The sequence below is a fragment of the Hakea prostrata genome, chromosome 7 (genome assembly GCF_041222555.1).
Source record: "Hakea prostrata isolate BN-2017 chromosome 7, UWA_Hpros_2, whole genome shotgun sequence".
In the NCBI taxonomy this organism is placed as follows: Eukaryota; Viridiplantae; Streptophyta; class Magnoliopsida; order Proteales; family Proteaceae; genus Hakea; species Hakea prostrata.
Window position 1 is genome coordinate 51,079,764 of NC_142606.1, and position 14,870 is coordinate 51,094,633.

Consider the following 14,870-nt stretch of genomic DNA (forward strand, 5'->3'; position numbering starts at 1 on the left):
TCAATCCATAACCTCACATATATGGTAACTTCATATGTGGAAAGAAATCAACAATAACATTCAACTTGTATAAAATTGGTAAGTAAATCATACATCAATCTATTTAATATAAACAAGTAATGCTACTGATATCAAGACAGTACAACAGTAGTATAACATTGTAAGAATCTAATTAAGGAAATAAACTAACAAGATTCAAATATAGAAACTAAGATATACAATTTATGTTGTTAAGGAAGTAACCATCCTTACCTTTTATAACTTGCAAAGGAATCTTAAGAATTCAAGTAAGACCTTGACAAACTTGAGAAGAAGGTCCTAGACAAGTGTATACAACATATTAGGAAAGATCCCTAAAAGAAAAGATATCAAAACATCCAAAACAGACCAAAACTGGAGTTGCTGTACTCATTGGTCGATTGGATTGGTCTACTGTCCCAATCGACCAATCAGTCAACCAACAAAGACAGTGGCCTACAAAATCAGAGTTTTAAGAATAAAGAACCGAATTTGGTGGTTCAAAAGGGTACTAAACAAGGGGTAAACTACATTGGTAGTATCCTAACATAAAGAGGACTTCAAAACATTAATCGAATCAAGTTTTAGAGTTACAAATTAGGAAATAAAAGTTACCATAATTAGATTAATCATGGTTCTTGAAGAATTAAAAAATACAAATCATAGACAAGAACAATAGGAGAATGAATCATTGATTTTGATAAAGATATCATAGAAGGCATGCATAGATCTTCAAGAAATAGATCTAAGAACATGAATCTAAATAAGGAAACAAAACTTACCATAGATGTATCAGTCATGATACTTGAAGAAAGCATGGTATGATAGAGGAGAAACAACTAGAGATTGATAGATCATGGATCATGTAAGGAAAACACAGCGATTGTCTACTAATAGGATCAGTAAAATAGATCTAAGAAGATCAGAATTTAAATCAAAGACAAACGAAGACAAGATCATGATTTAGATCATGATTCCTTCAAAAGCTTGCAATGATCATGATTACGGACATTGCTTTAGCCATTAATCCTTAGGAAGATCACAGGAGATAAGTTCAGAGATGTTTGCAACAGAGAATGCAGCATCTCCTCTACTGTCTCAACTCAAAAAGGAAAGAAAACAAGGATGAAGAAGAAGAAGAGAGTGTAAACATACCTTTTTGTATAAGAACACGAGTTTTGACGAAGATCCGTCAAGATAAACACCAAGAACGTAAGGGAGATGACTTGCAGAGGTCTTTGGTTCGTTCCAAAGAGTTTGGAGGCAGAAAATACGAAGCAAACTCGAGATTGGACTTAAATAGAGCAAGCAAGACCTAATTACCAAAGACAGAACCCATTGGTCGATTGGATTGGTCGACTGGTCTAGTCGACCAATGAGTCGACCAATTAGTTCAGCAAGTTCAAAATAGGGAATTGAAGGCTCAGATCAAATCCAAACATAAAGGGGTTTTGCACACACACCAAGTGACTTACCTAATAGGTAGAAATGCCTTCAAACCATTATAGAGAACACTCCAAGTCCATCAACTAATCCGATCTTCATCAAGATTCAGTTTCCATAAATAGAACATTGTCATCAACACTCATGGATTCAAAGCCAGATACCAAGTCCTCCACTGGGATGGCCCAAAGCTGACTTCTTGCTTTACTTCGAGTTGTCGGTCCTACAAACAACAGGGTTTTTCCGGGTCAAGGTTAGGGCTGGGTTTCACATACTCGATCTCAATACCCTTTTGAATTGGGTTGATATAACAGGACATCCTAGCCAAACACTGCTAGACAAGCCCTAGGTATGACAACCAATAATCCAGGAAAGAGTCAAAGGGCACCATAGGAAATGTCCCATACCACTTCCACAGATGTCTGGGGACAGAAACGTCAAAAGGACATTCCCCAATCCAAATCATACCTAAGCAATCACATTCCCAATTCAGTCATAACATACACAACTGATATTCCAATATATAGAAAGATAAACATATAAACATAATCAATTGAATAAGAAAATTACATGAATAAGTCCTACTGTACTTAAAGTACTTAGAACAATAATATAATAATAAGAAAATGGAAGAATAGTAGTAAACTCATGCAATTCCCAAATTAGAAACTAAGATCATGCAATCTAGGTTAATATGGAAACAACCGTCCTTACCTTAATTAGCTTCGAAGAAATTCCGGAGATCAAATAGAATAGGTCCAAGGTTAGCAAACAAACCCTAAACAATCATAAATACATCATTAGGAATAAGCCTTAGAAGATTGGAGGTCAAATGGATCAAATCGGACGAAGAAATCCCATACTATCAACGTTGGCAGCTTGGTTGGTAGCTTGGTCCAATCGACCAAGTGAACAGTACACAGTAGAAATCAGACTTTTGATCTGAAACTAATCTTTTGGGATTCAAAACACTCCAAAAGTTCAAAGGAATATTAGGAACAGTAATCTAAGACTAACTAGCATAGATTAGACACCAACAATGATCAAAATCATGACTTTCTAATTTGAAAACATGACTTTATAATTTGATCAAAAACATGGTTTTCAATGAAGACAAACCATGGATTCAAAGGATAAATTAAAGAGAACAAGGTTTCACTCTAAAGGAACATTAGCAATAGACCAGAGATAAGAACTATCATGAGAGTGGATCTAACATGCTAGAGAAATAAGATTAAACATGCATTCATGAAGATATCAATGATCTCTTCTATAAATCAAATATGGAGATCATAGCATCATTGGAATGAATGGAGATTCACTCACAAATGTAGAGATTAAAGAAGAGGTGTTTGCAAGGATGCAATACCATCTTCATAATCACAGCAAGGAGATTAGATCAGTACAAGAGTAAATCAAAAGAAGTTTAAGCGATTACTAACCTTAATGATGAACAAGAGATGAAGAACTTTGAGATTTTGCAAGAGTCCTTCACTAACACCAAGGAGAGGCTTTGAGAGAGGTTCTCCACGTTCTCTAGAGGTTTTAGAAACAAAAGAGGCTAAGAAACATGAAGTCCTATTAAATAGAGCATCAAAACCCTAAACAGAAGATCTTCACAGATTCAGTCAGCAGTTGGTCGATTGGCCCAATCGACCAAGCCTGACAGCAAGCTCAAATCAGGGACTTCAAGTCCCAAACCTCTTCAAATTCAAATGGGCTTCTCCCAACTCAACAAATGACTCACCTAGCATGGAGAAATGCCTTCAAACCATGTCCAACTGGGCTTTAGGTCCATCAACCAAGCTCTTCTTCATCAAGGTGTAGTTTCTTCTCCAACTCTGACAAAGTTTAATCGACCAGTCAATCGACCAAGCCTGACAGTAAGCTCGAATCAGGGACTTCAAGTCCCAAACCCCTTCAAATAAAAATGGGCTTCTCCCAACTCAACAAATGACTCACCTAGCATGGAGAAATGCCTTCAAACCATGTCCAACTTGGCTTTAGGTCCATCAACCAAGCTCTTTTTCATCAAGGTGCAATTTTTTCTCCAACTCTGACAAAGTTTAATCGACCAGTCAATCGACCAAGCCTGACAGCAAGCTCAAATTAGGGACTTCAAGTCCCAAACCTCTTCAAATTCAAATGGGCTTCTCCCAACTCAACAAATTACTCACCTAGCATGGAGAATTGCCTTCAAACCACCAACTAGGCTTTAGGTCCATCAACCAAGCTCTTCTTCATCAAGGTGCAGTTTCTTCTCCAACTCTGACAATGTTTCCAAGTATGGAACACCATCATCAGTTTCCATGGGTTCCGGGTCAAACACCATGTTTTCCATTGAGATGGACCATAGTTGCCTTCTTCCTTCACTTCGGGTCTTCGGACCTACAAACAACGGGGTTCCAGGGTTAAGGTTAGGGTTGGATTTCACATTCTCCCCCCCCCTTAAAAGAAATTTCGTCCTCGAAATTGAAAGCATACCTGGGCTTCCAAAAAGATGAGGAAACTTCTCCTTCATGTCTTCTTCCTTCTCCTAAGAAGCTTCTTTAAGGGTGTGATTCTTCCACCGAATCTGTACCAAAGGGATGATACGATTCCGCAACTGTTTGTCCTTTTTATCTAGGATTTTGGCTGGCTCTTCATTGTAAGAAAGATAAGCACTAAGTCCTTCAGGTGCTTGTTGTAGTATGTGTTTCGGATTTTCTATGTATTGCCGAAGCATCGAAACATGAAACACATTATGGACTCCAGTAATAGACGGAGGTAAGGCCAAACGGTATGTGACAGGTCCAACCTTTTCAAGAATTTCATAAGGTCCGATGAAGCGAGGGCTAAGCTTTCCTTTAACATTGAATCTCATCACACCTTTCATAGGTGATACTTTCAAGAAAACTTTCTCCCCAACTTGAAATTCCAAGTCGGTCCTTCTCTTATCCACATAAGATTTCTGTCTTGACTTAGCTGACCTAATCTTTCTCTTATCATATCTACCATTGCACTTGTAGCTTCAATCATTTTCGGGCCTAATACTTTTCTTTCACCGGTCTCAGTCCAATACAAAGGTGTTCTACAAGTGTTTCCATACAAAGCCTTGAATGGAGCCATGCCTATTGTTGCTTGATAATTGTTATTATAGGCAAACTCAACCAAAGCTAAGTGTTCATCCCAGTTGCCACCCATATCCACAATACAAGACCTAAGCATATCTTCCAAATCTGAATTGTCCACTCAGATTGTCCATCAGACTGTGGATGATGAGTAGTACTCAAGTTTAACTAGGTTCCCAAAGCTTTTTGCAAATTATTCCAAAGCCTTGAGGTTAACCTAGGATCTCTATCAGAAACAATACTCACAAGCACTCCATGTAGACGAACCACATTGTCCACATAAAGCCTAGCTAGCTTATCCATAATATGAGTGATCTTCATAGGAATAAAATGTTACCCTATCAATGATTACCCATACTGTATCATTACCTTTACTTGTCCGAGGCAAGCTAGTCACGAAGTCCATAGTAATGTCTTCCCACTTCCAACTAGGAACAGGAAGGGGCTGTAGAAATCCAGATGGCGGTTGTCGAACGACCTTCACACACTGACAAGTTTCACACTTGGCCACAAAATCTTCTACATTGGCCTTCAAACCAATCTACCAAAAATGTTCTCTTAGATCCTTGTACATCTTAGTACTTCCTGGGTGTACTGTAAATATTGACTGGTCTGCTTCTTTCAAAATCTCTTTCTTAATTTCATCAGCAGCCGACATACAAAGTCTTCCTTTAAACAACAATGCACCATCCATAGATATGCCAAAATCAGGATCCGACTCAGGATTCGAAGAAATCTTCTCAATCTTCTCCTTCAATTCCTGATCAGAAGCTTGCAAAGCAACAATTCTATCTCTAAGGATGGATCTTGCCATCATGGCAAAAAGAGCAAATTTCCAACCTTTAGGAACAATTTCCAATCCAAGTTCCGAAATCGAAAATGGCAATGGTTGACTCAAAGCATTCAAATCCAACTATTTTCTTTTACTTTTCCTGCTAAGAGCATCAGCAATCACATTTGCTTTATTAGGGTGATACTGAATGTCACAGTCATAGTCAGAGACCAATTCTAACCATCTTCTTTGTCTCATATTCAACTCCTTTTGGGTAAAGAAGTACTTCAAACTTTTTGATATGTGAAAATAACGATTTTCTCACCATACAGTTAATGTCTCTAAGTCTTCAAAGCAAAGACAACGCGGCAAGCTCTAAATCATGAGTGGGGTAGTTCCATTCATATTCCTTCAATTTTTGAGAAGCATAAGCTACCACTTTGCCATGTTGCATTAGGACGCAACCCAAACCAATCTTCGACGCATCAGTGTAGACTGTCAAACCACCAGAGTCATCAGGTATAGTCAAAACTGAGGCACTTGTCAATCTATCCTTCAACTCTTGAAAATTCTTCTCACATGCGTTAGTCCAAACAAACTTCTCTTCTTTTCTAGTTAGCTTAGTCATTGGAGCTGCCAACCTAGAAAAGTTCTCAGTAAATCTCCTGTAGTATCCCGCCATTCCCAGAAAATTTCTTATTTTTGTTACAGTCTTCAATCTTTCCCAGTCGGCAATTGCTTTTGCCTTCTCAGGATCAACATGAATACCTTCAGCTGAAACCACATGGCCGAGAAATACTACACTTGAGAACCAAAAGTCACACTTGCTAAACTTAGCATAAAGCTTATTTTCTCTCAACCTTTGCAAAGTGAAACTAAGATGTCTCACATGCTCTTCTTCACTCTTCGAGTAAATCAAGATGTCATCAATGAAGACGATCATAAACTTGTCAAGCACATCATGAAAAACTCGGTTCATAAGATCCATAAACACAACAGGAGAATTAGTCAAACCAAAGGGCATAACTCTAAACTCATAGTGACCATCTCTCGTTCTGAAGGCTGTTTTGAAAATGTCACCAGACTTCACCTTAAGTTGGTGATATCCTAATCTCAAGTCAATCTTTGAGAACACAACTGCACCTTTCAACTGATCGAAGAGGTCATCAATCCTAAGCAGCGGATATCTATTCTTAATGGTCGCTTGTTCAACTCCCGGTAATATATTTAGGTTCAAAGCGCTACGCGCTCTACGTCTAGGGGATCTGCGAATCCCTACCCCGTATGTTAAAACTTTCCAAGGCCCGCCTCATGGTATCCAAGTTGAGAGGGATAAATTGAACAAATATGGTCGAACCCTGTTGGGATGTACTATTAAAACAAAATTGGGGTTATCTGCTAAGAACTATGGTAGAGCGGTTTATGAATGTCTTTGTGGTGGAACTAATTTTACCAAGGATGATGAAAACGTCAACTCCCAACCATTTATGCGTTGGAGAGACCGTTTCTTATTTTGTCGAAGCAATTTATAAATCACAGGCCAAAACAGGTGAAATCAAAGGACATTACTTGAATGCTACGTGGTAGGTACATTTGTAGAAATTATCAAAAGGGTTGTATTTGCCAGAGAATTGGGAGTTCCTATCATAATGCATGACTACTTGATGGGGGATTCACTGCAAATACAAGCTTGGCTCATTATTGCCAAGATAATGGCCTACTTCTTCACATCTATTGCGCAATGCATGCAGTTATTGATAGACAAAAGAATCATGGTATGCACTTTAGTGTACTAGCTAAAGCGTTACGTTCTGGGGGAGATCATATTCACGCCGGTACCGTAGTAGGTAAACTTGAAGGGGAAAAAGAGATTATCTTGGGCTTTGTTGATTTACTATGGGCTAATTTTATTGAAAAAGACCGAAGTCGCGGTATTTATTTCACTCAAGATTGGATCTCTCTACCAGGTGTCCTGCCTTTGGCTTCTGGGGGTATTCATGTTTGGCATAGGCCCGCTCTGACCCAGATCTTTTGGGATGATTCCATACTACAGTTTGGTGGAGGAACTTTAGGACACCCTTGGGGAAATGCACTAGGTGTCGTCGATAATCGTGTTGCCCTAGAAGTGTGTGTACAAGCTCATAATGAGGGACGTGATCTTGCTCGTGAAGGTAATGAAATTACTCATGAGGCTTGCAAATGGAAGGAGATAAAATTCGAATTCCCAGCAATGGATACTTTGTAATCTAGTAATTACTCTTTGTTTGCTTAATTGTGCGATTCTGTTGCATATATTATGCATATATATTGACATTGTGCATATCTCGTATCTATAGTATATATAGATAAATACTTTATTTTATATAGATCTAGATCTAGATATACAAGATCTTGATTAAGTACAAAATCTAAGACTTAATAACTAAAAATGCTTCTATTGCTGGATCCATAATTGGAAAAAATCTCGAGTTTATTCGATAATTCAATATCAATAAAGGTACAATAAGCAAGCTCGACCCTGTTTGTTGCTTTGTTGGTGGAATCCCAAATCACCCGATGAGAATAATGCACGTTTTTATTTATTTATTTATTTTATGTTTCATTAATTCAATTTCTTTTGATTAACGCGAAGTTCGTTAAAAACTTCTGCCTTTAAAATATCATGAACAGTTCCTATAGGTTGAGCACATTTTTCAAGTAAATATAGAATAAGGGAACATTTAATAAGTTTTTGATTCTTTATTGGATCGTACAAACCTACTTTCCTAAAATCTCTTCCGGATCGAACATCCATTGCAACAATTCGATAGATGGCTTATTGGGATAGAAATAGATGAACAATGCCCCCCTAGAACCGTCTAGGAGGCTTTCCTCTCGTACGGCTCAAGAAAGAATGATTCAGTTGATGTATTTTAGTGTCTTGTAGATCCATAAAATCATCAAATCACTTTGACTCTGCTTTGAGTCATTTTTTTATTCTTCCTTCTTGGAAAAGAAAAAAAGAAAAATAATTTGTACTCATAACTCAAGTTGGATAATTCTCAAAGAGCTGAAAAGAAAATGCTTAGGCATTTCATTTATTGAGCCGTCTCTAAACCCTGTTCTTTGTCTCGTTTTGAATCTATTTTGATTCCTCCTTTTGATCCATTTGTATTGTTGAGACCATTGAAAATGAATGATGTTTTCTTGTTCATGGATACTTCATCGTTACTTTGAATCATGGCTTTAGACATTACTTCGGCGATGCTTAATCTTTTCAAAATGGTAGCAACATACCTTTTGGGATTTCTTTCTATCCAAGAATCAAATCATAAGAACGATTGATTTGCGCGTGATACGTTTTTGGTTGAAAACCTTTATCAATTCCAAGAAATTTTCCTTTTGGATTTGTTGAAACTTGTTCAAATTCGATCCTTTCTATTTCTATATCAAAGATATGCTTACGAATTTTTTACAACTTATTGATTGATACTAACCCTAGATCCTTGCCCCTGGGGAATAAATAAATACTTTCTCGCTCGAGCTCCATCATGTCTTATTGACAATCCAACAAGGTAGGGGTTCTAATGGAACATAACAAACTATGTCGAGCCAAGAGAATCATTATTCCTTTAGAAAATGGTGCTTGATCACGTCCTTCAAGTCACACGTTGCTTTCTATCAAATCGTTTCAAACGAAGTTTTACGATAACATTCCTTTAATTTGGAACCGGTATGAAATTGATTCAATACAAAATCATGAATAGTCATTGGCTTAATCAATACTTTTTGATGCTCAGAAGAATCCATTTTAAGTTTATTGATAATCTATTGTCAACTTCCTTTTGTAGTACCCTACCCCCAGGGGAAGTCGAATCCCTGCCGCCTCCTTGGAAGAGAGAGGTCCTAATCCGCTAAACAAAGGGGGCATACTTGTTTAAGTGCTATCATACTATACTCATCTCAAAGTATGAGTATGAACAATTTTTATTAATTGTCAATATTCAATATACTGTAATGGTATGACTAGATCCAAAGAATCTTTCCAGCTTTCATGATTCATTCCATTTCAACGATAAATTTTTTTTATTCTTCATTCATGAACCATCAACCATTTTACCTTACCCTAGACTTGCTAAGTCACTCTTTTTCTTCCTGAATGAGTCTCTATGTGTAACAACCCCCGTTTTTCTAACCCGGAATCCGTATTGTAGGTCTGAGAACCCAAAGGTCTAGTCGGATTAATTTTGTGGAGTGTCCAGATAGAAATCCATGATCCATATCTAGAACCCATGGATTCGGATTCTCTTGTTGAAGAATCTGCCTTACTGGGAAGTTGGATCTCTGGTAGAAGGCAAGTGGTGTTTGGAGATGTTCGGAATGAAGGTAAGATCTCCCCCATGTGTTGTTTAGGGCTAGGTTGTGTTTGGGTTTTAACTCCCTGAGCAAAGCACCCTTGTATAGCAATATACTTGGGGGCGGTTGCTAGTGGCGGTTGATTAAACCAAGCGACCGCCTTAAGCGACCGCCCAGTTCTGCTTGCGGGAAAATGCCCTATTTTGCCCCCTGTTCATTATAAATAGCATCCCTCACCCTATTAACACATTATTATGTTCGGGATTGCTATTTTGGGCAATTAGGCGGCAGTGGAAACGTGCTGGAAGGTGGGCGAAGTGTTGTTAGTGATCTGGAACCTTTTCCCTTCTATTCTTGGTGATTCTGGTTAAGGTAATGAATCTCCATTTGCAATTCTCTTCTTTTTAACCTCTAATTGATATGAACCCATCCCCATTTTGTTAGTGGTTACCCAATTGATCAGTTGTAGCTCTCTTTCCAATGTCCTTGATGAGATCCTGTCCAGAAACAAATCCTTACATTTGTTAATGGATGGATCTAATCAAGGGGAATGATTTGGGTATTAGATCTTTGTTAATTTTAGGGTTTCATTTCACCCCTTTGTTATAGACCTATTAAGTTTGAATTCAGACTAAGACCATCCCAAAATGGATTGAAATCAGATGATCAAAAGTCTAATTTTCGGAGTTGGAAACTATCTAAAACAGGGGCGGTTGCTTGTGGAGGTCGTTTAACTTAAGCAAAAGACACAAGCAACTGGCTGGTTTCTAGTGACTGTGTAGGTTTGATTTTGGATTTGTTTTAACTCTTGACTCTTATGCATTCTTGTAACCTTGCATATAAGTGTCCTCTGTTTCTACTTAAAGTTTTAGAATTGTGTTTGGATTGCAATTTAAAGGACTTATACTAAATTATAGGTAAGGACATGCATTCTTATTTATATGCAATTACATATACATGATGATTCAGCTATTATATTTACTATTCTTTGATCATGTAACTTGCTGTAATTGTATAAAGCATGTGAATCTTATTGTATACTTGTTGTTTGTGGTGTTCCTTGATGTACTTCATCTTTTATGATATTGCACAACTGTTCATGGTATGATATAGTGTGATGTAATGTAGTTGTGATGGAAGGGGTATTCCATTGGGATATCTTGGCTGGAGATATTAGAGGGCTGTGGTATGGGACACATGCTCACTGATGCCTCTAGCGCTATCATGATTACTGGATGACATACCTAGGAGAGTCTAGAATTGCATGGCTAGGTACCCCACATGCTATTACCCTTTCGGCAAGGGAATTGAAGTCGGGTGACCCGTGACAATGGTGACATGACTCTGTTTCATCCTACAGCGGTAACCAGTCCCGTGCGGAGATTCAGTGGTCCACTGTTGGTCATGCAATGGTAGGGTTGCATATGTTAGGGTTGGGCTTATGGACGTCCAAGGAGCGGACCGGGTGTCGTGAGGAGTCATGAGAGCATCCGCCCCAATAATATGTGGGTGACCATAGGGTTAAGGAGTGGAGTCCAACAGCGGTAGCCGAGTTGGTTGGTGCCATAGGGGAAGTATCTGGACTTCATATAGTTTGTTTCCTTTATGACTTGCATTGGATTAGAAACCCCGACATGCGCCAGTACTCAATGCCAATGGTCGTGGTGAGAGAGTGTTGACTTATCTCCAACCATGGTTTGAGAGCCAGGTGTTGACTTACCCCTTTTCCCAGGATCCCTACAGAGGTAACCAGTCCTTGCCGGATCAGAGTGACTAGACCTACCCAGAGGAGGGTTGGTGTATATCTTAAAGCATGTCAGCTGTTAGAGACTTGCATAGTTAGATCCTAGTAGCATTCATATTTCTGCATAACATCCATATCATTTCATGTATGCATTCGTGGATTGTATTGACATATATATGAGAATTGTCTGTTCCTTATTGAGTTCGTCAGAACTCATTCCTTTCATTGTATATGTTTTATTAGTCTGCGCAGATGGAGGAAATATGTCGGAAGATGGACTGGTTTCCTATGAAGGAACCTTCTCGTATGAAGAAGATGTGGCACCGACAATGGGAAATGGAGATAGCCTGTGCGGGAGCTCCTGCGAGTGCATGGAATGCGTTTATCGCACCCATTGATGGACAGAGATGACAAGTTGCCAAGCAGTTCGCCCAACGAATGGAGAAGAACTGGAGGACCCCTTTCTAGAGATTCATGAAAAACATTATTTAGCCTTAGAAAAGGAAACTGGAAAGAAAATAATTTAACTCTTTTGATTGCTTCCGCTGAACTCGTATTCATTTTTGATTTATTATTCTTTCATTGATTATTTTATTGGAGTATCTGGACTCCTGTAATCCTTTTATTCATTAAATAAACTATTCTTGCTCTTGATTGTCTTTATTTGTATTTATTATTGTAGACAGACTAAAACCGTGGATCCTGTGACGGATCACTCCCATGGGTTGTCGGGCGGGTAACCGAGACCGGCGGGTGGGGTGTGACACTATATACATATATTCTATAGATATAGACATGTAGATACACTGGACTATAGTAGCTAGCGTCTAATATTTAGGAATTTCAACTAAAGGACCCTCTTAACTCAGTGGTAGAGTAACGCCATGGTAAGGCGTAAGGGGTTCAAATTTGATAAGGGGCTTGATGAGCACATTTATGTGTGAAATCTTAGGGCATAAAGCATGCATTTTACACACTTAGAGTGGAGCTACCTGGGGTTTTGTGTTGTTTTTGCAGATTTTAGGACTTTTCAATATTTAAGCAAATATTTGGAGTTTTTTGTTGAATCATGCAATTTTACACTTCAAGAGGTCCATTCAAATTCTCAAATGTGAAAATGGGCCTGATCTAGAGCATGATGGGCTAAGGATGTGATTATGGGCCAACTCCGAAATATTTAAGAGATAAAGAAGGCAAATTTGATCTACGGCTGAGATTATAAATTATCAATCAAATCTATAGAGATATTATTGAGAGAGTCCAAATGGAGAAGAGAGTCCTTGCATACCTCAATATCTTATTTCCTATTTGTGATTTGATTAAAGAAAGAAAAAGAGGAAAAAGAATTATATTTAGATAAGGAAGAAGGAAAAATCCCGTTTTTGAATGTCTCTGTTCAATTTTGATCAAGCCCTTCATAAAACGGTCATCCAGTGTCCGATCTAGCTGATTTTTGGAGAGTTTAATGACTTTTTGGAGAGTTTAATGACTTCCCTAGATCCAGAGCTGACACTCGGATCACTTCCCTTATATTTTTATTTATTTATTATTCGATTTTTCCTTTATTAATTATGCATTGATTATGTTTGCTTTAATTTTCATTTAAATTCAATGGCATTAGATGTATGGATTAGGACCGTTCGTTTAGTTTAATTAAGTAATTAACAAATTTTAATCATTGCACTCTCGCATTATCATTAAGAAGTTAATTCTAAAGTGGCATATCTCCTTGAGATCGACCCGTTAGCTACACGATACCGTGCGCTTGGAGTTACTTTTAATTTCACAAACAAGCTTTTGGCGCCGTTGCCTGGGAGATATTAGTCCATTTTATTTTTCTCATTCTTAGGTAAATCGAAGTGTTAAAAAAAAAATTTCAAAGATATTACTCTTAACTAGAGTAGAAACAAAAAGGTATAGTAGTCCCCACTCTACTGCAGAATCCCTAAGATTTGATTGTAGGTGGATCCGAAGACTATCTGATTCCCTTCTTTGTCAAACCTATCAGCGCTCGCCTCACTATCTGGCAACCTTATAGCTTTGGAATCATTGTTTCAATCTTTGTGGTGGGGAAATTCACTACTTTCCCTTTTGTTTTTATTATTTTATTTTCTTCTTTAGTTACTTTATTTTAAAAAAATTTAAAAATTTAAAAAAATTTCATTATTTCCTAAGAGCCTTTAATTGCATTAGGTGGTTAGTGCATTCGTGCCCGGACTTGTGATTCCACAAATCAAATTGTCCGAGTGTCTACCTTGACCATAGAAGACCTACCTCCACCCCCACCACCTAAGAGTCTTAAAGATAGATTTTATCCAACTCGATATGCACAACCTTCCTGTATACGTTTACCTGATGTAAGGGGTAACAATTTGAACTTAAACCTAATTATATGTCTATGTTACCCCAATTTCATGGGTTATCTAATCAAGATGCATATTTGTTCCTTAGGGAGTTTAAGGAAGTTCGTGTCTTTATGAAGGTACAACAACTCACTGATGTTGCCGTAAGACTAAGGTTTATTACCTTTGCATTAAAGGACCAAGCCAAAAAGTGGTTTTATAGCTAACCTCGGGATAGCATTACCTAATGGGAACAATTCACTGTCCTATTCTTGAAGAAATTCTTTCATTTTTCCAAGACGAATAAAATAAGAAATGATATTCTTCAATTTCGTCAAAAACCCAATGAGACCTTTGCTAAGGTAATGGAGAGGTTTCAAAGCCTTCTCCAAGAATGCCCTCACCATGGTATAGAATTATGGCATTTATGCCAAATAATTTATGAGGGTATCGATTATCAAACAAATCAACTTTTGGAATCTATGTGCCCCACAAGATTTACATCGTTCACTGATGATTCCGAAGCTTGGGAATTTCTTTTAGACCTAGCAGATAGAACTAGAGAATGGGAGCCAACCCAAGAATTTGAAAGGACTAGTAGGGGATATTTTGTTGATAGCCAAGTTCATAAGGAAGCACAAATAGATAATCTTTTGAAAAAGTTAGAGACTTTGGTAGTTAAAGCTGCACCACGACCACCACCAAGTCAAGCACATTTTATTGACAAATCTATTGCTATGTGTGCATGGTGTCAGTCTCCTACACATGTAATTGAGGAATGCCCTAGCTATTCTGGAGGCCACCATGAAAATGTCAGTGCGATATTATCAAACCCGTACAGTAACACGTACAATCTTGGTTGGAAGAATCATCCTAACTTTTCATGGTCTCAAGGGCAAAACCAAAATGGATTAACCAATTATTCCACACAAAATCACTTTGATGTCCATCAAAAACAAAGTGCCCAATTTTCTCATAATCCAAATGTCCAGTTCCCTCAAGCCCGAAATTTCCAGAAATGCCAATTTAGCTAGGCTTGTCAGTCCACCTATTGTGCCTCATATGCCTCACATTGCACAAAATCAATCATCACTTGGTTTCAACAG

General features: G+C 38.0%; 1 non-coding gene across 1 annotated transcript; it reads right to left on the reverse strand.

Annotated features, from left to right (window-relative positions):
• Positions 1-14,069: 14,069 nt before the first annotated feature.
• On the reverse strand, positions 14,070-14,176 carry LOC149011335 (small nucleolar RNA R71). The gene has a single exon (XR_016174885.1). It is a non-coding gene; the product is annotated as a small nucleolar RNA R71 (small nucleolar RNA).
• Positions 14,177-14,870: the final 694 nt, after the last annotated feature.